This window comes from Cervus canadensis, chromosome 9 (genome assembly GCF_019320065.1).
Source record: "Cervus canadensis isolate Bull #8, Minnesota chromosome 9, ASM1932006v1, whole genome shotgun sequence".
Lineage (NCBI taxonomy): Eukaryota > Metazoa > Chordata > Mammalia > Artiodactyla > Cervidae > Cervus > Cervus canadensis.
In genome coordinates, this window is record NC_057394.1 from 11,996,068 (window position 1) to 12,018,352 (window position 22,285).

At 41.3% G+C, this 22,285-nt stretch overlaps 1 long non-coding RNA gene across 1 annotated transcript; it reads right to left on the reverse strand.

Annotated features, from left to right (window-relative positions):
• Positions 1–940: 940 nt before the first annotated feature.
• Positions 941–21,904, reverse strand: LOC122447185. Its single transcript, XR_006271153.1, has 3 exons — positions 21,681–21,904; positions 21,410–21,573; positions 941–1,097 (listed from the first exon to the last, which is right to left on the reverse strand). It is a non-coding gene; the product is annotated as an uncharacterized LOC122447185 (long non-coding RNA).
• Between the last annotated feature and the right edge of the window lie 381 nt (positions 21,905–22,285).

A 22,285-nucleotide genomic window follows, 5' to 3' on the forward strand; every position in this document is an offset into this window, starting at 1 on the left:
TCTGCCTGGCATTGCAGGGGTCACAGGTTCGATCCTTTGGAAAGTCCAAGGTACTGGTCATCTCAAGTTCTGCTTGCTAAAAAGAATAAGGTAGCCTTTTGTTTTTGGATGTTTATTCCATATTATAGAGTTTTAACATGAAGTATATCAATTTCTTTAAATTAGCAGATTAACTAAATTAGTTTTACTCCATTTGCAGATCTAACATTTGAGAAGTTTGACTAAATGAGTTTTACCCTACTTTTTTTTTAAAGTATTTATCTGCTTTTGGTTGTGCGGGGTCCTCATTGCTGCATGCGGGCTTTCTCTAGTTGTGACAAGCAGAGGCTACTCTTTGTTGCGGTAGGTGGGCTTCTTACTGTGGTGGCTTCTCCTGTTGTGGCACGTGGTCTTCAGTAGCTGCAGCACGCAGGCTCAGTAGTTGTGACCCACAGGCTTAGTTGCTCCACGGCGTGTAGGATCATCCCCAACCAAGGATCGAACCTGTGACCCCTGTGTTGCCAGGCAGATTCTTAACCACTGTACCACCAGGGGAGTTCTACCCTATTTTTGAGCTTCGTGTAGAAGTAAGGAATTAATACAATCATTAAATGATTTTCCGAAAGCAAAGATTTCTTTGGGCAGCTATGCTACCTTACCCCAGAACACAGATGACCTTTACTTAGCCACCTTAGTGGAAAATTTTAAAAGCCATTTTATAGAACAGCATATTGCAAACAACAGACCAGGATCTGTTAACACATTGTGAAACCAATCAGGTGGATCTCAACCAATGATTAATAAATTAATTAAATCTATTAAAATTAGAATGAATATCAGAGACCATCATAAATATAAATGTTATCTTATTAATTTTTTTAATCAGGATATGTATGTGTAAATGAATTGAATTGCAGTGTTAAATGTATTTCTCACCATGTATTTCTCTCTTACAAAAGTTTAAAAGCTACTATGGTAGAGGATACCATAAAGCATGGAAGTTTTTTTTACCCACAAACTTCTTTAAATCCATTAGGAGATGAGATATAAAAACGAAGTTAGTGCCAAATGGTGATGGAGGTTTGGGAAGCGGGCTCTCAAATTTTCAGATGACAAAGCTGAAAAGAATAGCAAATATAATGGATAAGAGAACAAAAATTTCAAATTATCTTGAAGGATTAAATTAAATTAGAGACCTGTGGATGGAAATGTAAGTGATCAAAAGTCCGGATTTTATATTTGAAAAAGTAATACCATCAAATTAGGAGAACTGCTCTTTCCAGTTGAAGGGAGATGATGGCGTCTCTGTATTCACTGAATATGTAGTCATGTGGCTAGAACTCTCTTTGGTTGGTGGGGGTTCATTTGGAGGGAGGCAGTTATTAACTTGGTAGAGGCTGTGTGGAAGAAGAGGACCTGAAAAGTGGGCCTTTTACTTGGACAGGAGAACATTTAGGAAATAAAGGAAATAGCATTTATTGATCATATATTTTATTTCAGGCAGCTTATACAACTGTCTTTATGTATTTGGAGGTATCAGCTGAAAAGAGAGGAGTTGGGACTCTGCGTGGCTTCAGACAGCTGCCATGGCTGATAAGAGCTGCCATTCATTGAGCGCCTACAGGGCACTAGCCATTGTAATAGACACATTATAACATCTCTTTCTCCAATGTAACAACCCCATTTGTCAAGCCCTGACAAAGTGTCAGACACAGTTCAAAGCCTTTTTTACTTGAACTATTTTATTTAATCCTCCCGACTATCTTTAGAGGAAGGTACTGATTTTTTTCCCATTTGCAAATGAGGAAAGTGGGCCTCAGAGAGGGAGTCACTCTCTTGGTATCACTGTTATTAAGGGCAAGGAGGAGCTCTTTATCCATGAAAACTGCCTCAAAATGGGGTGGGTTATTGCTTCTAGAAATGAGGTCATTGCCCTTGGAACTAATCAAGTCGGAAATGCCTCCTGTTGATCAGAGGTCTTTCTCTGAAAATTGAAGTTCTGATGTAGGAAGGTGACTTCAGGCAGTTGTTCCAAGAGCAGATTTCCTGGAAGAGATGGATTTCTCCTGGTCCTTAAAGGGACAGTGGGAAGGTGATGGAGGGGACTCCCCTGGTGATCCAGTGGCTAAGAATCCACCTTGCAATGCAGGGGCCCGGGTTCAACCCCTGGTCAGGGAACTAAGATTGCACATGCTGCAGAGCAACTAAACCTGTGTACTCTGCAATCTGCACGCTACACCTAGAGAGGCTGTGCACTGCAATGAAAGATACCACTTGCTGCAACGAAGGCCTGGTGAAGCCAAAATAAATGAATAATTAAAAAAAGAGAAGATGATGGAGAAGAACAGAGGTGGACCTTTGAAGAAGGATATTTCACAGGTACAAAGCAGGTCTGTGCAAGGTGAACTGTACCCGAGGGAGAATGAGGAGAGCTGTCTGGCTCATCGGTGCCTCCACCAACCCCTTCTTTGCCTACTTTCCTTTTGTACTGCACCCTTGACTCCAGCAGCTCACTTGAACCCCTACTGTCTAACTCAGCTCCAGAGTGGAATTCTTGACATGCTAATGGGATTCTGCATCTCATCTTCCTTTGCAGTTTTCACTATTATCTCCAACTAAATCCCACCCCAGGTGGGGAGACAGAGGTGAAACTTAGGCAGCTACTAGAAATTCTAATATTACTTTTTCATCTCCTAGTTTCCAGTGGCCTGGCATCCCATCCCATCCTCCGTGGCCTGGTACTTCTGAAAGATCTCGGCTTCAGTGATTGCACTTCTGATTAGATCAGAGCTCCCAGGTAAGAGATAAGTCCCAGGTAAAGGTAAGTGCTTTAGGAATATCTGCTGTGCTGAGGTTCGCCTGGAGCCTTGAGAGCTTCATGGTAACCATTCAATGCATCTTGCACTTGGTGTGTTAATTTTCTATTGGTGCCTCACAAATTACTGCCAATTTAGAGACTTAACCCCCATTGATGAGCTCATAGTTTTGGAGGTCAGAAGTCGGGGTGGGCTTAGCTGAGTTCTCTGCTTAGGGTCTCACCAAACCAAAATCAAGATGTTGGCTGGGCTGAGCTTCTATCTGGAGACTCTAAGAAAAGAATCTGTTTCCAGGTTCATTTGGGCTAATGGTAGAATTCAGTTCCTTGCTGGCTGTCAATAGGGATGACCCTTAGCTTTTAGAGGCCACCTACATTCCTTTCTATTTGACCTCCTCCATCTTCAAAGGGACTCCTTTATCTTCTGTGTTTAGAATCTTTCTGACTTCTTATTCTGCTATCAGAGAAAACTCCTGCTTTTAAAGGCACTTGTGATTAGATTAGGTCTACCCAAGTAATCTCTCCTCTGATGAACTCAAAACCAGTTGAAAAATCCCTTTAAGTACAACCTTGATCATAATCACAATGGAGGTATCTCATCATATCACAAATTCCACCCACAAGGGATTAGATTAAGATAAATGTCACAGGGGTCATCCCAGGATTCTACCTAGCACATTCAGCAAAGCCACCGCTATATGCCTTCTCATCTCCCAGTCTGGTGAGCCTGGAAGAGTCTGGTACTAAGCCTACTTCTCCCCATCCCTCTATGTATTATTGATGGTCTTATTTGGTTTTTATGCTGGCAAATCTTCTACTACTTGGACTGTGTAGCACCTGGCTCGTAGAAAATACCTGAAAGTAATTGAAAAAGATGCATGTACTCCAATGTTCATTGCAGTGCTATTTACAAGAGCTAGAACATGGAAGCAACCTAGATGTCCATCAACAGATGAAGAAGCTGTGGTACATATACACAATGGAATATCACTTTGCCATAAAGAGGAATGCATTTCAGTCAGTTCTAATGAGGCAGATGAACCTAGAGCCTATTATACAGAGTGAAGGAAGTCAGAAAAAGAAAAACAAATATTGTATATTAATGCATATATATGGAATCTAGAAAGATGGTACTGATGAGTTTATTTGCAGGGCAGCAGTGAAGATGCAGTCATAGGGAACCGACTTGTGGACCCAGTTGGGGAAGGAGAAGGTGGGACAAATGGGGAGAGTAGTGTGGAAACATGTACATTACCATATGTAAAATAGATAGCCAGTGGGAATTTGTTGTATGACTCACGGAGTTAAAACTGGTGGTCTATGACAACCTAGAGGGATGGGATGAGGTGGGAGGTGGGACGGAGGTCAAGAGAGAGGAGACATTTGTATACCTATGGCTGATTCATGGTGATGTATGGCAGAAACCAACACAATATTGTAAAACAGTTATGCTTCAGTTAAAAATAAGTAAATTGGAGAAAAAGAAAACACCTGATAGGATATTGTAAATATCACTCCATCATATGCTAGTGTCAATTGGCACTTGCCAAGGACACTTGCCATCTACGTCTACAAGGATTAAATCATGAGCCACTGCAGCTGCTGACCTTCAGCACCCCTTGAAGGGAGTTCAGGGTGGAGAGCAGAAATGAGGCACTCTGTGCTCTGGAAAAACTGTCAGAAGAGATCTTCAGATAGTTAGATATTTCCACGATCTGATTTTATGAACCCAATTCTTGCATCTTCTTGTATCTAGAAAAATACTAAATTCCTTCAAGGTGACGTGTGCTCCTCGTGGCTAGCAGAAACCTTCTGCAAAAATATGTGTTTGATTGCATGTGCTTCCCTTTCACCAAAAGCATGTTTATATTGACCTTCCCCCTGTCTTTTTGCAGCAGTTTCTCAGCGCTATCTGAAATACTGTGTCCCAGGCTGTAGTCTTCATTTTGCCCCCAAATAAAACTCGCAACTCCCGCAACTCCCACATTGTACATTTTTCTAAAGTCAGAACATCTCTTTTAGTCAACTTGATACTAGTTTGAACTTCTGAACTTGCCAACATCTGACTGTTTTTGCTCCACAAAAATAGCAATTTCATAGCATTCAACCTAAAATATTAACAATAAAGATGAAGATACCAGTAAACATCTACTGAACACTTATGGTCCTGCAGGATGTGGGTGAGAAGCAGTGTGTCTCCAGGAAGTGGTGAAGGGAGGCTGCTTTTCACATGCTTGGTGTATCTCTGCAGGGACCTGATTTGGGTCTAAGCATCTCCAGATGTGGTCAGTGTATATGCCAATTCGGCTATTTATTTAGAATTTATGTTTTCAGGATAACATTTTTAGGAAGCTAGAAAGTAAATCATTTTAGAATTTAATCCAGGTAAGAGAGGTTAACCCTTTGGTCCTTTTCTAGGTAGGAGACAAGGGCTGAAGCACCCTGGGGTTTCCCACCATCAATAGACAGAGAAGGGCATTGGTTACTGAGTGTAGGTTCAAATTTCAGGATGGCTTCTTAACTCACTGAAACTTGGTTACAGGCACACATTGAAGACCTAAGTGATGTATTTTTCCATGTGAATCCTGAGGTTCTGCTGGTCTTCAGAAATGAGTTGGAAGGCATAGAAGGAGAGGGTGGTAGATATTTCTGCCAGATTTGATTTCTCTCTGAGATGAATTTTTTCTTACTGGAAAATTCTCTTCCAGCTCACATCAGCTGTCTGTGCCCTTGAGCACTTTTGGCTCCCTACTAGGCTCCTGCTTTAAGAACAAAGCAAAAATTTGCAATTTCATAATGATTTTCTGAAGCCAAGGGGGTGCTTAGTAATGCCTTCCATCCTGGTGCATTCAGACTGCTATAACAAAACCCCACAGACTGGGTGGCTTATAGACACCAGGCATTTATTGCTCACGGTGCTGCAGGCTGAAAGTCAGAGATCAGGGTGTCAGCATAGTCTGGCGAGACCCTCACCCAGGTTGTAGACGTCACGTCCTGTCCTCACATGGCAGGAGGGACCTGGAAGCTCTGTGGGGGTCTCTTTTATAAGGGCATTAACTCTATTCATGAGGACCCCCCGCCAATGCCATGGCCTATTTACCTCCCAAAGGCCACACCTACCAGAATCGTCACCTTTGGGTTAGGTTTCAACATATGAATTTGGGGTGGGGGAACACAGACATTCAGACCATGGCAGCCCTGGGCAGTTAAAAGCTTGTTTCTTTGTCTCCATGATGGTCTTTGCTTCCAGTTGCAGCAAACTGATGGCTGGCTTTGAGCTTTTCCTTTTAACTTCAATACACTGGGGCCTGAAACTTCACGGCTACAGATAGAAAGGACAATAGACGTGTGGTCCTTTGAACGGATGGAGGTGGAAGAGAAAGCCTTGTGTCCTCAGAGGAGCCGGGGCTGAACCAGGAGCAGATCCCAGGTGCTGACTCACTGTCCCATGAGCCCAGACTGCCGTGTCAGGAACATGTACTAAGTCATGTCCCAGTCACTGAAGGCTTCTGCTGACCCCCATCTGCCTCTGACTATTTTAGGACTTAGTCCTTCTGTCAGGAATTCCTTCTACTTAAACACTTCCCCCTACCACCCCTTTTCCTTCCTCTTCAAGTCACCTGGTGCCATGCAATGAAGCCCTGACCTGGCAGATTTGAGATACGTTTATTCACATTTCTGTTACATGATTCAGTAACAATCTCATATTTAGTGCTTGGGGTTTTTATGTCTCCCCTTCTCAGGCTAACATGGGCTTGGCCAGAAGTGGGGGACATGTAGGCAATATTGTATATACAGGTGCTTCTTACATTTTGATGTTCACAAACTACCTGGGGATATTAAAAAAAAAAAAAAAAAAGCAAATCTGATCCAGTAGGTCTGGGTTAGGACCTGATTTTTCCTGTTTTCCTAGTTACGGAAAGCTCCCAGGGGATGCTGCTGCTGGTGGTCCGGAGTCCATACTTTGTGGATTTTAATGTGCCTAAACATTGAAATCACCTAGGGGAATAAAAAACCAAAACAAACAAAAAACAATGCCCAACCTCCATCCCAGATCAAGCAACTCAAAATTTATGGGGGCGGGACCCAGACATAGGTATTAAAAAAAAAAATTCTTCAGATGATCTTATTTTGTTCTGAGTTGACAGCTCCTGGATTAGGACTAGTGGGAAAAAGTATTAAATTCAGAAGCAGAGGTCAAAGTTTTTTAGCTCAGTGATGCTACTTCCTTAGCATGTAATTACTCAGAAAGATGCATGTAATTACTCTAGTTAAAACATGTAATAATCACAATAACTTCTGTCCCCATTCATCCAGAATTATTTTAGCCATTTTACAAAGTTGTCTGTGATGCCTCTCCATTATATAGAAGATAGACTCTCAACTGGCATTAGAAACCCTCCATTTTGGCCATTCAGGGCTACTCCCTACCACACATTCATTTTGGTCACATCTCATCCCTGGATACACTATGAGCTTTCTAAGCCATCTGTCTTTGCTGAAGATATTCCCTCTGCTTTGAAATCTCCATCTATGTACTCTCCTCTGTCAGACTCCTCATATTATTCAGGTTCAGTCACAGCCATCCTTCAAGGCCTACTTTAAGTGTCAGTTCTTCTAAGAAGCCTTCCTGACTCCCTCTTCAGTCAGCATAAATCCATGTCTTAGAGCGCTTTCACTCTCTCTGGTGGAATTTATCCGTCTGCTTTGTGTTAGTTATTTTTGTATATATCCCTTCCCTTCTCCAGTCTGTAAACTCCTGGAGGGCTAAAGACCATGTGTTTTCACTTAGGGGAACTCAATACACATTCACTGAAATTGGAAACATGACCTCTGAGGGCCAGGCTGAGAACACTATCTGCCAGAAGTAGATTATGGCCAGGACTTTGGAACCAGAGGCCATGTTAATTATAACCAGACTTGGTGGCTCCCGCATGGAATCAGTCAGCTGAAGTGACTTCAAAAGGTTCCAGACAACGCAAGTCGACTCTGGTTCAGAGGCAGGTTATGTCCGTCCGACACTAAGAACTTGAGGAGCTTGGGTTTGCTGTCACTGTGGAAGGTTCACCTGGCATCTCAAATTGAGAATTCTTTAGGAAGGACTCAGGATGGGCTGGCAGGTCTCAAGGATCCTTTGTGTTGGAGGGAGGGCAAAGGAGCTAATGTATGTTGACTCCTAGTCAGCTATTAGGCTGCATGTTTTATCCATATGATAACTGTATGACCTAGGTACTATGACTTCTGTTTTAATGGTCAAGAAAGTGAAATTCAGCTGGATTAGTTTATTTGCCTGAGACCACACAGCTGATGCACCTCACAACCCAGGTTTGCACCAAACTCTGACTTTAAAACCAATAATACTTATAAAGTACGTAATGTACACTTCGTTGCCTTCCAATCCCCAGCTGAGATTTCCTTCCTTTTCGTGAAGATAAAGGATGATCCACACTGTTTGCTCCTATACTTTCCCGCTCAGCAGGGCTGGGGGAGTCTCCTTGGAAGCCCTCTCCATCCCCTGATTCATTCTAGGCCATCGGCTTAGTGAGGGCAGGAACAGAGCATCTCACCAATGTATTTTGCTCTCCAGCAGGAATCAGAATAGAGAAGTTAAGAGCACAGACTGTTAGCTGGCCATGGCTGGAGTTCTTGATTATCCAGCTCACTCGCTTGGTGATCTTGGCAAGTTACCTAAACTCCCTGAGCATGATTTCTTTATGTTGCAGGTTATGGAGAACATTAAGTGGAGGAAAGCTCTTGGTTTAGTCTCTGACACATAAGAGATATTCATTTAAGTTGAGATGGACCAAACTTTTCCAATTAGCCAATTGCAGGCGTGACTTTAATGTTAGTCCATAAACACATGTTATGCTTCTCTAGAATTCAGCCTCCTTTAATGTGGGTTCCATTCTTCTGGGATGAATAGAAATGCTGATTTGAGTTTCATTGGGTATACTCAGGTAAGGCTTAGGTAGTGCCAAGGCCAGACTTGCTGGCTCCAGCATGGAATAACTCAGCTGAAGTGACTTCAAAAGGTTCCAGACAATGCAAGTCAACTCTGGTTCAGAGGCAGGTTATGTCCATCTGACGCTGAGAACTTGAGGAGCTTGGGTTTGCCATTGACTCAGGAGTGGGGTGGGAGACATCTGGTCCTTCATGGCATCTGTCCACAGACATATCCTCCATTCATTGTTTTTTTGTTGTGGTCCATGTGTAGATATACTCCTTCTCAAGGGTCTTGTTTCCTTTGGAGGGATCTATTTAGTCCAAGAGTGTAAGTTTCTTCTACCTTTGGGTCTCATCAACCCTCTGGTGGGTTTTGCTGCCTCCCTGGCACCCTAATGCACAAGACAGGTCCCTTTCATCTGGGACCCGTGGATATTTCTTTCTTGTTATTGATGGACTCACTCAACACAGAGATGCTGACCTGTGCGCTTGCCAGCTGTCCCTCTCTTTTATGTTCCACGAGTTCTGGAAATCTTTCAAGTCTGGGAAGGAGAAAATGCCCTCTGTTACCTCCAGCAGGCATTTTGTCCAAGCTTTTCTGTTTCTCTAAGCACATCTGCCTTTGGACCAGAAAAGATAAAAGTTTCTTTGTTATCTTCTCCTTTCCACGAAGTCATACCTCTCCTCTGAGGCAATGAACACAAAATGGCTTAATTGGGATGTAGGCAGGAGGGATGGAGGGAAACCACAGGTGGAGTAGAAGTGTGAAGGAAAACATGGGCTGATATTTCAGAAGCGTCAGCCCATCGCAGGTCCATTTGGTTTTGTTCTCCCCACCCATTCAAGGAAGAGCCTGGCCGTGTCCTTCATCCTCCTTAATCTTCAGCCTTTGTTTTTTTTCTGTGAGTATTCTGAATCTGTGTGTAATTAATGCCTTTTATGCAATTGTTCCTGTCAGTTTTGCCTTTCTCATTAGACAGTAAACTCATTAGTAATTTCCTCTAGAGCCTATCTGTGTTTTCAGACAGTGAATATTGCAACAACAACAACAAAAAATGTGGACTTGACTTAGTCACAGAAGAGCAGCGTGTATACTGTTCTGTCAGTTTTCTTCTTTGATCTCAATAAAAAGACCTCTTATAAATATTCTTGCTATCACATGAAGCCCCTATTATCATATGAAACTATTTCTATATAAATAGCTATCTCAAATGATTTGAATGGCATCTGATAAAAAATCCAAAATTCAAAATTGTGAATTTTGAGTGACTGCATGTAGAAACATCTGATCTCCCATTCTGAAAGATACCAACTGCAAAGTCTCCTGTCCTGAACCATGTGGGGTTCATCCTCCACAGAGCCCATGTCGTGCTACATGTCGGCAAAGCTGCAGGAAGGAAGAGTCAGTCAGGACTGAGCAGAAGGCCATTTCCCAGGTTGGATGGAGTTTGGACAAATCTGGACTTCTGGATTCTGGTCCAGCATGAAAGGAGCTTTTGAACAGGAAAGAAGCTGAACAAACCCAAAATCAATAGCTCTTCTTACATCCATCAGAGAAACAAGATCACAGGGCAAACCACTGTCCCCAAAATTGAAAAGACAAATAGAGAGTTACAACTGAATCACCCGATTAGAGGCCCAGAAGCAAGAAACTCTGTAGAAACCAGTAGAAATTTAATAAAGTGTGGCCAGGGTCCAACAAGTAGGAAAAAAGAGAGAGGGTGGAGGAGGCAGTTAAACTGATGGGGATGCAAATGGAGGGTGATGGTTAGAAAGTTTATTCAGAAGAACTGAGTTTTGAAAGGACGAGACAGGGAATGGTTCTAAAATGATGTAACTTATATGTTTTTATTTGTAGAAGATAGTTTATGTATAGCACTTTGTCAGTAACTCCATACATGGGTTGCTGAAAGCATTGTCTTTAAATTTGTGGATTGAAAGTAGCAGAGAAAGTTGATCTGTGAACTTAGTTCCTGCTTCTCCATTCTTTGGCCACTAAATAAAGATTGTGCTGTGTTGAAAACAAAATAGAATTTATAGGGAAAGATGGGATAGGACAGATTCCTCAAAATCCACAACATTTTGTAACAAGAGACAGACAGAGAGAAGTGATAATAATCCAATGAAACCCTGGCCTGGTAAACCCTGCTTGTTGGTCAGAGGACCCAGTATTGACCCTTTGCAGTTTAAGACACTGGAATTGATGCACAGTTCGTTTCTAATTGTGACCAGTTTCATCAACATTAAACATGTAATCCAGCATCAAGTTTTCTTCAGTGTCATTTTTGGTTTTTTCCCAGGGGTAAATGTCTTTGTAGCTTCTTCATCTATAATTGTAGCCTCCCCAAATAGGCTTAAAATAAACATTGTGGTTTATGAGATCATTAAACCAGCCACTGATTGCACTAAAGTTACTTCTATGGGATTTTAAACCTTTAAAGATCTTCATATATTTCTAAGACTTTTTCCCTAATGCTGAGAAAGCTTATTCTTGTTTCAGTAGGAAAAAAAATTGTAATCAGACAAATGACAGGAGCAATGCAAATATCATTCTCCTATTTCTTGATCAGATGTGAGATAATTTGTGTTAAAGAAACAGGCTTTCTAGCAGAATAGATAAGTCATTTTATAAAATGAAACCATTCACACAAATAAGGGATATAGTCTTTATAGTGGAGAAGGCAATGGCAACCCACTCCAATACTCTCACCTGGAAAATCCCATGGACGGAGGAGCCTGGTGGGCTGTAGTCCATGGGGTCGCTAAGAGTCGGACACGACTGAGCGACTTCCCTTTCACTTTTCACTTGCATGCATTGGAGAAGGAAATGGCAACCCACTCCAGTGTTCTTGCCTGGAGAATCCCAGGGACGGGGGAGCCTGGTGGGCTGCCGTCTATGGGGTTGCGTGGAGTCAGACACGACTGAAGCGACTTAGCAGCAGCAGCAGCATCAGTCTTCATAGTAGTGATAGCGTATGGTGGATGGTGTCGGATTCGTGATCTCCGAAGATTTAACTTCAGGACCAGGGACCAGGCTTGATCACTCAAGAGCTTTTGTAGAGCAGAATTTTCTAGAGCTCTGAGTGTTCTTACCTTGTCCTGAAGATCCCAGACGAGCTCCCGAGATGATAGCTTATGGTGAACGGTGTCGGGTTTTTGATCTCCAAAGAAGATTTAGCTTTGGGACCAGGGACCAGGTTTGATCACTCAAGAGCTTTTGCGTAGCAGAGTTTGGTTAAAGTATGAAAAGGGACAGGGAAAGCTTCTGACATAGACATCAGAAGGGGGTCGGAGAGTCTTTAGCCAGATGTTTTATGTCTGTCAGAAAGCCATTAGTCAGATAAGAGAGACACCTCAAGGCTGGTGGAGTTTCACCAGGCCCCTCTCCCACAATATGCATTTTTGAGATAAGATGGCACAAGGCGTGACATCCCCCAGCCATAAAACAATTGATATGAACACTGGTTTGTTGAGCTATTATCAGCCCAAGGTTTGAGAAAAGAAAAAAATGTTAGTCTTAGGTGGAACCATTTTGAAGAAAGGCAAATTCCAAAGCAAATACATAGTTTCATTAACATAGCTTAAGAAAAACATGTCCACAGAGAGTTTGTTTCCTCCTGCCGCTTAAGGGAGAGAGAAAAAATTGTCTGATACTTGCAGCCTATTTCCTCCATTTGGAGACCTCTGGTCTTCCTGCCTGTTACCCTCTCAGTAGGAAACTGGCAAACAATATGCTTTATGGCAAACAATGCTCAAAACTTTGGAAAATTCTTCATTTCAAAATGCTTTCAGAGACTGCTATAGAATGAATCATGTCTCTGCAAAATTTGTATGTGGAGGCCCTAACCTCTGATCTGACTGTGTTCAGAGGCAAGGCCTTTAGGAGTTAAGTTTAAGTGAGGTCATGGGGGTGGGGTGGAGCCCTGATCCAATGAGATTAGTGGCCTTTTTGAAGAGAGAGAGCTTTTTCTTCCTCCACCATGTAGGATACAGACAGAAGGTGACTGTCCTCAGGCTAGGAAGAGAGTTGTCATCAGAAACTGAGAAGATGACACCCTGATCTTGGACTTCCAGCCTCCAGAAACAATGAGAAAATACATTTCTACTGTTAAAGCCACTGAGTCTAGGCTATTTTATTATGGTCATCTGAGCTGACTAATATAGAAGCCTTAAAACAGTCTTTTAAATACCCGCTGGATAGCAAATCTTTGTTGTAAGAAGGCACATTTGACTTTTAGAATCAGCCAAATGTTGTTTGAAGCCAAAGCTATTGAATAAACATGGATGAGTGAACAGAATAAGAACATTTTCTAAAATAAGACCAAAAAATGAAGTGTAGTTATAAGGTAAAAACATCACTTTTGACTTGTGACCATAGAGTGGGTTTGGGGGTAATTATAAAAAGTAGGCAAAGGCAGCGTCATTGCAACAATTGTGCAGCTCCCAGAAAGCTACTTTGAGGGACAATAATCATTTACAAAATTATTTCTTCCTCAGTTGTAAAAGAAGGACATATTAATATTTAATGTAGACAATTCCAAAATTTTCGAAAATCATAAATAAGTAGAAAAATAGAAATTTGCTGTTACACCATCCCTAGAGATGTCCATTGTGAAACTTTTGTCGACTCTGTTCTAGAATCTCCAGCTCTCAAATATCTGCACACACATGTGTGCAAGCTTACATATTTGGGATCACAGTGAATACGTTGTTATAGCTTCACTGATTCAGTGGGCATAAACTTGGGCAAATTCTCAGAGACAGCGGGAGACATAGACTGGCACGTTGCAGTCCATGGGGTTGCAAAGAGTCGGACACGACTTAGCATCTGAACAGCGACAACAATCTTATTTCCACTTAGTATCATGTTATAAACATTTCACAAGGAGTTCAGTAGTTGTGATGACATGATTAAGAGTATTTGCTTAATATTACATCATATAAATATTCAAATCATCTTTTAAAACTATCTGTTGTAGGGCATGAAAAACTTTTTATTTTAGGGTTAACTCTTACAAATGACAAGATCTAAAACTATAACTTGTCCCACAAATTTGTCCAAGTGGATTTGAAACTTAAATGAGGTCTTGAATTTCATTTCAGTTACAGAAAGCTAAGTGTGCCAGTTCCTCTCTGTAGGCAAAATTTTTAAGGAAACGAGAATATAGAAGAGACTGGGTCAAGGGTTTTAAAATAATCACCAGACAGGCCATATTTTAGGTGAAATTATATCAGCACTGTGAATGCTTAATCCTATAACTGGCCCAAGTATTCTCAATGTCCCATAAATTTAATCAGAGTGGTCTAATGTCTCAGATCAGTGTTTCCAACTTTCTGTAGTAAACCACTTAATGCAAAATCCATAGCTCTATAAAACCCAATTATGAAACTTTCCTCTCTTTTTAATCAGTTAATCATAAAGTTCTCATATTTATACATCAGCAAAAGACAAATGATACACACCCTAGAATTTTCCATCACAGTAGAGTCTTAGTTATTATTGAAGAGCAACCACAGAAAGTAGATCAGAGTTCACATGCGGTGGCTATAATAAACTGAAAGAAAACACAGCCAACCCAAATACCATTTTGTTGTACATGTTGCTGCTCTGTATAAAACTCTTCAGAGTTTCACAGGGAGACCTCATTTTAGTGCTGTCTGCTTTAATGTGCTTCACAGATACTGTGTGTGTGTGGTTTTTTTCCCCAACAAATTGAAGGTTTATGCCAACCCTGTGGTCAAGCCAGTGTGTTGGCACCATTTTCCCAAGAGCATTTGCTCATTTGGTGTCTCTTTGTCACATTTTGGTAATTCTTACAATATTTCAAGCCTTTTAATTATTATTATATTTTTATGATGATCTGTGATTAGTGATCTCTGCTGTTACTATTGTAACTGTTTGGGCCCCCAGCCAACCTCGTCCATTTAAATTGGTGAATTTAATCAATAAATGTATGTGTTCTGACTGCACCTGAGCCTTGATGGAGATATACAGTGAGAATAATGTGGTTTTCATGCCTACTAACACAACATCCAATATACATCCCATGGATCAAAGAGTGATTTTATTTTCAAGTCTTATTATATAAGAAATACATTTCAGAAAACTATAGCTGCCATGGATAGTGGTTTGTCTGATGTATCTGGGCAAAGTAAGTTGAAAACCTTCTGGAAAGGATTCACCATTCAACTAGACGGCATTGAGAACGTTAGTAATCATGTAAAGAGGCCAAGATATCAACATTCACAGGAGTTTGGAAGAAGTCGATTCCAACCCTCATGGATGACTTTTAGGGGTTCAAGACTTCAGTGGAGGAAGTAACTGAAGATATGGTGGAAATAGCAAGAGAACTAGACCTAGGATCCTGAAAATGTGACCAAATTGCTATAATCTCATGATAAAACTTTTATGGACAAGCAGTTGATTCTCATGGATGAACAAAGAAAGTAGATGGAAACTACTCTTGGTGAAAATGCTATGAAAATCATTGAATGGAAAACAAAGGATTTAGAATATGACATAAATGTAGTTGATAAAGCAATGGCAGGATTTGAGAAGATTTCTAACTCTGAAAGAAGTGCAATTGTGGATAAAATGCTATCAAACAGCATTCCATGCTACAGAGAATTTGTTTGTGAAACGAAAAGTTAATGTGGCAAACTTCATTATTGTCTTACTTTGAGATATTGCCATAGCCACCCCAACCTTTAGCAACCACCACCCAGATCAATCAGTGGCCATCAATATGGAGGTAAGACCCTTCACCAGCAAAAAGATTATGACTCGCTGAAGGCTCAGATGTTTTGGTTAGTATGTTCAACCAATAAGGCATTTTGAAATTAAGGCATGTCCATTGTTTTAGATATAATGCTATTGCACACTTAGTAGACTACAGTATAGTATAAACATACCATTTATATGCCAAACCTAAAATTTTATGTGATTCTTTACTGCAGTATTTACTACATTGCAATGATCTAGAACCAAAACCATACTATTTTCCAGGTATGCCTGTAATTTATATTGTTTTTCTCATCCTGTGCAATTTTCTGCTTCTGTACTTTGGCAGATCTAGAAGGGAAGAATACAAAAAATGGAGGAGAATTTTCAGAACCACATCCCACTCTTAGGCCAACTTCTGTGTTGCTGGGTTGAAGTGACCCTGGGAGTGTGAGCCCCAGGCCTGTGAGCTGCATTATCTTTGCCTGATTTGTGTGGTGAAGGGGAGCACCATCCTTGGGAGGGGAAAGTGCCCGCTGGAGGTCCTAACAGTGTAGCAGACACTTTGGTCAGGAAGTGGAGTTACCACTGGCCACACGCTTCCTTCTCTTCATTTTCTGTCCCAGGTCCCTGGGAACCCAACCAAATGTGGGTTTGGTTGGCAGTATCTGGCCCCCACTGAGGAACTGATATTGCATACTTTGAAGAAGAGGAAGCAGAGATACAGGGAAGACCATTATATCATCTCTCAGCTTCACCCTCATTTTCTCACCCTCATCTCAAAGGCTCATCCTTTTCCCCCAGTATTGTTTTAATAATCTCCTAATTGGCTTCCTGACTCTGGTATGACCATAGCTATCAGGATATTTAGTTCTCTACAGCAGGCAGGATTAAAATCCAAATCTCTTAGTGTGACATTCAGGCTACTTGAGATCTGGCCCCTCTTGCTCACAGCCTCTTTTCTGGCCCCGAGTCCACCAGACTCTGCACTCCAGAAATACCAAAATGATGACAGTTACTTGAATGCATCTTGTTGTTTAAGGTTCTGCACGTATGACCTTGGGTGAGTTCCTTAGCTTCTCTGTGTTTTGGGACTAGGATAGAATCTGCCTTAGGGTACTGCTGTGGGGATTAAATGAGGTAATATGCAGAAAAGGCTTGGGGTAGACCAGGCACATATGAAAATGCTCAGTAATTTCTATTATTGTTACTCCTTCGTTCTGGCCTCTTTTACCTTCTTTGATCTGTCTGACTCCGACTTAGCCTTTAAGATGCAGATCAAGTGTCTCTTCCTCCGCTGGTTATTTATCACTTTTTCTATTGTCCCCTCCTACCCCTTAGGATATACCCACCACTCCCATCACCAGTTATATCCCCAGCTGTTATTAGCTTACATATTTGTCTCTGTCATAAGACTCTAAGCTCATTGATGGCAAGGACTATGTCTCCATAGCCCTCATTGAACCTTGGTGCACTGTAAACCCTCATGTGATTTTTATTGAATGAATTAGGTTTAGGGTTCCACAGTGGCTTAATGCCTTCCCAGCCTGATGCCCATGTGTAGGGGGACTGGTACTCGGCTCAGATGCATTTCAGGTACGTGGCCATGTGAGGTGGTCTCAGTGTCTGGCCACGGAAAGACATTGTGAATGCCTGCAGCTGACTTTCCCATCCCCAGAAGGCAACTGTCAGCAAATTTCTAAGCTCTGGATTCAGCATAAGAGCTACACGGCAGGTGCAAGGGAAAGCAGATTCTGAGTCTGTATCTTTCACCTGACAGATGCCTGATTTACCGTCTCCAGCACATTTGAGTTGATCTTGCATCACTAAGAATATTTTCACTGAGCTTTGAAGTGAAGCTGTAAGACAGACCTGGGTGCTGGGGTGGGAACGAACATTGACTTCATTTTCAAATATTGCAGTTTCTTTCTAGCATCACCAAAGTTGTCCATGCAGCAGTACCCGCCATTCATAAATCTAAATAGCTCTTGTTTGAAAAGCTGATAGAATTCCAAAATGGCCATAAAGATGATTAGAATATAGCACAAGAATACCTTGCCACAGAGAAACCTATTTAGAAGCAGTTCAAGGCTGATTTTGAAAAATTGCAAGAAGGGAAAATATGTAAAGTAGGGAAAATGTGCCATAAGAAAAAAAAATGTGTGAGCGACTATCACTCTGAGAGAACTGTAATCAGATTCTTCAGCTCTGTTGGAAGGACGAAGTTGGCACTTCAAAGTTTTAAAAAATCTTACTGAAGTTCTGAGGCTTATGAACAAGGTACCAAGTAGATGATAAAGATTATTATTGGGTCAAAAAATATTAAGACCCTTTAAGAAAATCACTTTTACTTGGAAGGAAAGTTATGACCAACCTAGACAGCATATTAAAAAGCAGAGGCATTACTTTGTCAACAAAGATCCATCTAGTCAAGGCTATGGTTTTTTCAGTAGTCATGTATGGATGTGAGAGTTGGACTATAAAGAAAGCTGAGCACTGAAGAATTGATGCTTTTGAACTGTGATGTTGGAGAAGACTCTTGAGAGTCCCTTGGACTGCAAGAAGATCCAACCAGTCCATCCTAAAGGAGATCAGTCCTGGTTGCACATTGGAAGGACTGATATTGAAGCTGAAACTCCAATACTTTGGCCACCTGATGCAAAGAGCTGACTCATTGGAAAAGACTCTGATGCTGGGAAAGATTGAGGGCAGGAGGAGAAGGGGACGACAGAGGATGAGATGGTTGGATGGCATCACCGACTCAATGGACATGGTTTGCGTGGACTCAATGGTTTGGGTGGACTCCGGGAGTTGGTGATGGACAGGGAGGCCTGGTGTGCTGCGGTTCATGGAGTCACAAAGAGTTGGACACGACTGAGAACTGAAGTGAACTGAAGAAAATCACAGTATCTCCACAGTGCCATAAAGTTACAAATGGAATTGATAAACATTTTTAAATAACCTTGGAAATACTGGAGAAATAACATTAACCTAGAGCCTGTTCTGCAGAGTGAAGTAAGTCAGAAAGAGAAAAATAATATCATATATTAACACATATATATGGAATCTAGAAAAATGATACTGATAAACCTATTTGCAAGGCAGGAGCAGAGACATAGATGTAGAGAATGGACTTGTGCACATCGACGGGGAGAAGAGGGTGGGACAAACTGAGAGAATAGCATTGACATAGATACATGCCCATGTGTAAAATAGATAGCTAGTGGGAAGCTGCTGTATAATGCAGGGAGCTCAGCCCAGGGTTCGGTGATGACCTAGAGGGGTGGGATGGGGCAGGGGTGGGAGGAGGGCTCAAGAGGGAGGAGATATACGTATACATACAGCTGATTCACATTGTTGTAAAGCAGAAATTAACACAACATTGTAATGCAATTATCCTCCAATTAAAAATAAAAACACAAAAAATATTAAAAAATTGTCTTGGAAATACTAGAGAAATAACATTAAGTATTCCCCCCACCCAAAACAAGGGGCATTTACAAAGTTGTAAATACAGAATGATCTCAACTATGGAAAATGCTTAATAAGAAATAGAATCTGTCATATCATCATGGTTGCTTCCTCTTGGTAGGTAGTGGAATAACAATACCCTCTTCATATTCCTGACTTCTGCCCTTTAACAAATTCAATTAAATTAAAGCATTTGTTTATTCTTTATTTTGGCAGAATACTCTTTGATTCACATTTAGAATTGCAGACTTGCCAGTGAGCTGTTGGCTCTTCTGGAATATTCCTTCTTTGAAGGGCAGAAGCGGCCTTGGGAGGATATACTCTCAGAAATACAGTATCAGATGGTCCAGCTCTGCTGGAGAAATGAATTTGCAGCATTTCAGGTAAGTGTTGTCAGGACTTGGGAGCTGATGTGGGAAAACTTGTTTCCTGTTTCACATGGGCACTTATTTCATCATGTGGGCACTTGTTTGATCACCTGTCTCACACACACACACACACACGGCTTCCCCAGTGTTGCCAGTGGTAAAGAACCTGCTAATGCAGTACACACAAAGAGATGCAAATTCAATCCCTGGGCTGGGAAGATACTCTGGAGGAGCATGTGGCAACCCACTCTAACATTCTTGCCTGGAGAATCCCATGGACAGAGGAGCCTGGCGGGCTACAGCCCATGGAGTCATAAAGAGTTGGGCACAACTGAAGTGACTTAGCACACAGGCAGGCATACACACTCACACACGAATGAACTCCCAAGAACTGTAGAATACATATGCTTTTCAATTGTTCAACTGCACATAAAATGTTTGCATATATTGACCACAAGCAGGTCATAAAGCATATTTCACACAACTTAAGGGGATTAAAGAGATACTCTTTCATCACAATGCAATTAAACTAGAAATCAATAGCAATGTATTAGAAAATAGCCATTTTTTGAAGACAAGAAATACAGTTTAACACATGGGTCAAAGAAGAAATTTCACCAGAAATTAAAACATTTTTGAACTAAATAATAAAAATACAGCGTATCAAAATTCTTGAAATGTTATGCTTCATGAATGCTATGCTTAAGGGGAAATTTGAAACCTTAAATGCATGTACTAGAATAGAAAAAAGATTGAAAAAAGTGGTCTACCTCAAGAAGTTAGAAAAACCTAAGGAAAAAGAAAAAAAGGTTAAGAAGAAGAACTGAGTGATATACAAACAAAATTTATAATAGAGAAAATCTACATAGTCAAAAACTGATTCTTTAAAAAGACTAATAAAATTGATAAACCTCTGGCCAGATTGGCAAGAAAAAAAAAAAGAGGGCACAATTACCAATATCTGAAATAAAAAGCAACCAGCACTATAGATCCTACACACACTAAAAGCATAATCAGGAAGGATCATTTCAAACCTTTATGTCAATTGATTTGAACGTTTAAATGAAATGAACATATTCGTAGAAAGATAGAACATCTCAGAATTGACACAAGCGAAAGTAGAAAATGTGAACAGTACCATTTTCATGAGAGCCATTTACTCTGTAATTAAAAACCTTTTCCAACAGAAAATTTTAGTCCATATTTAGTCCTGAGAAAACTCTCTATAAAATTTAAGGAAGAAAGAAAAAAAAATTAAGGAAGAAATAGCATCAATATCATACAAAACCTTTCAGAAAAGAAAAAATAAAGGAATCCCTTTTCAGCTTATATTTGAGGCCAGCATAACCTTAATCCAAAGACATAACCAGGACTTTATAAGAAAGGAAAATCATAGGCTGAATTTTCTCATGAAGATAGATGTAAAAATCTTGGGGGAAAAAAGGCAAACTAAATCCAATAATTAAAAAAAGATGTCCCATGGACTAATTGGCTTTATTCAAGAACAGAAAGTTAATTTAATATTCCAAACCAATCACACATGTCACTATGTACTTCAGAACAGAATAGAAAAAAAAAAAAAGCCATCATCTAGGTAGATGCAGAAAAAAGCATTTGATAAAATGTAATATACCACTATTTGGGCTTCCCTGGTGGCTCAGTGGTAAAGAATTTGCTTATCAATGCAGGAGATTCCAGTTTGATCCCTGGGTCGGGAAAATCCCCTGGAGAAGGAAATGACAACCCACTCTAGTATTCTTGCCTGGAGACTCCCATGGACAGAGGAGCCTGGTGGGCTACAGTGCAATGGGTTGCAAAGAACTGGACATGACTTAGTGGCTAAAGAACCACAACAATACCTCTTTTTAAAAAATATTTACTTATTTTTTTACACTGTGGTAAAGTGTACGACTTTTTGAGACCTAAGGGGTCAGACACGACTGAGAGACTATGCACAAGTGAACAAACCATACATAACATAAAATTGACTAAAGCCACTTTTTAGTGCAATAATTCATTTCATCCTCACAAGAACCCCAAGATAAATGAAGTGATTATTTCCCCAAGTTTATCGATATGGAAGCAGGGTTACAGATAAATCAGGAAACTTACCTAAATTCACCCAGCTGGCAAGAGGCAGAGCCATGATTCAAACCCAAGCCATTTCCGTCTGAGTCCGCAGGCGGGAGGCTGAGCTGGGCACGCAGGGAAGGCAGGGGCCCTTCTCGGGAGCATCCCACACACACTGGAGCTCCAGCCTGGACAGGTGGTGGAGGCTGGAGAAGGGTCGAGAAGGAGAAACAATGATTTCTTCCAAGAGCCAGCCCATATGGGACTTGTGAAGTTTGCCTTTGCCCTCACAGAAGGAGCTGAATTTACATACCATTGGGGTTTCCCTCCAAGCTTTGGAACAGCTGAAGGTACGGTTCAAGGTAGGGGTGTTTAGAGGCACCAGACTCGCTTGTCAGGGGCAAACCAGAAGAGACGTGGCTTCATGGCAGGTGGGTTGCTCATCCAACCTCTCTGCTCCCAACACACGTCCATGCAACACCTCTTAACACCATCTGAGGTTAGTAAAAGAACATTGTGGGGTTTCCAGATGAGTTAAGAAATCAAAGAATAGACAGACACGTAAGCCCTTCAAATGCTTAGAAACTGGGAGAGCGCATAGAGCCCAGACAGGTTTCTGATCCCACTTTCATCCAAGGTTTACTCCCAGACGGAATCGGCTGGTGCAGTAAAAGGAAGTGTCAGTTTTGGTTTACTTTTCTTGCCTGAGCTCCCTGCACAGAATAACTTCCCCAAAGCTTCCCTTTCTGGACCCTTCTTCCCTCCCAGGGTCGCAGGTCACTCCCACTTCCCCTTGAGGGCCAGGGCTGAAGAGGAAGATCTGTCTGTTTGGTGGTGAGGGGAGGCCCATAGATGGTGACTTGACTAACAGACAAGCCCTGGCCTTGGGAGGAAGCCTTTCCCAGTTGGTAACTACAC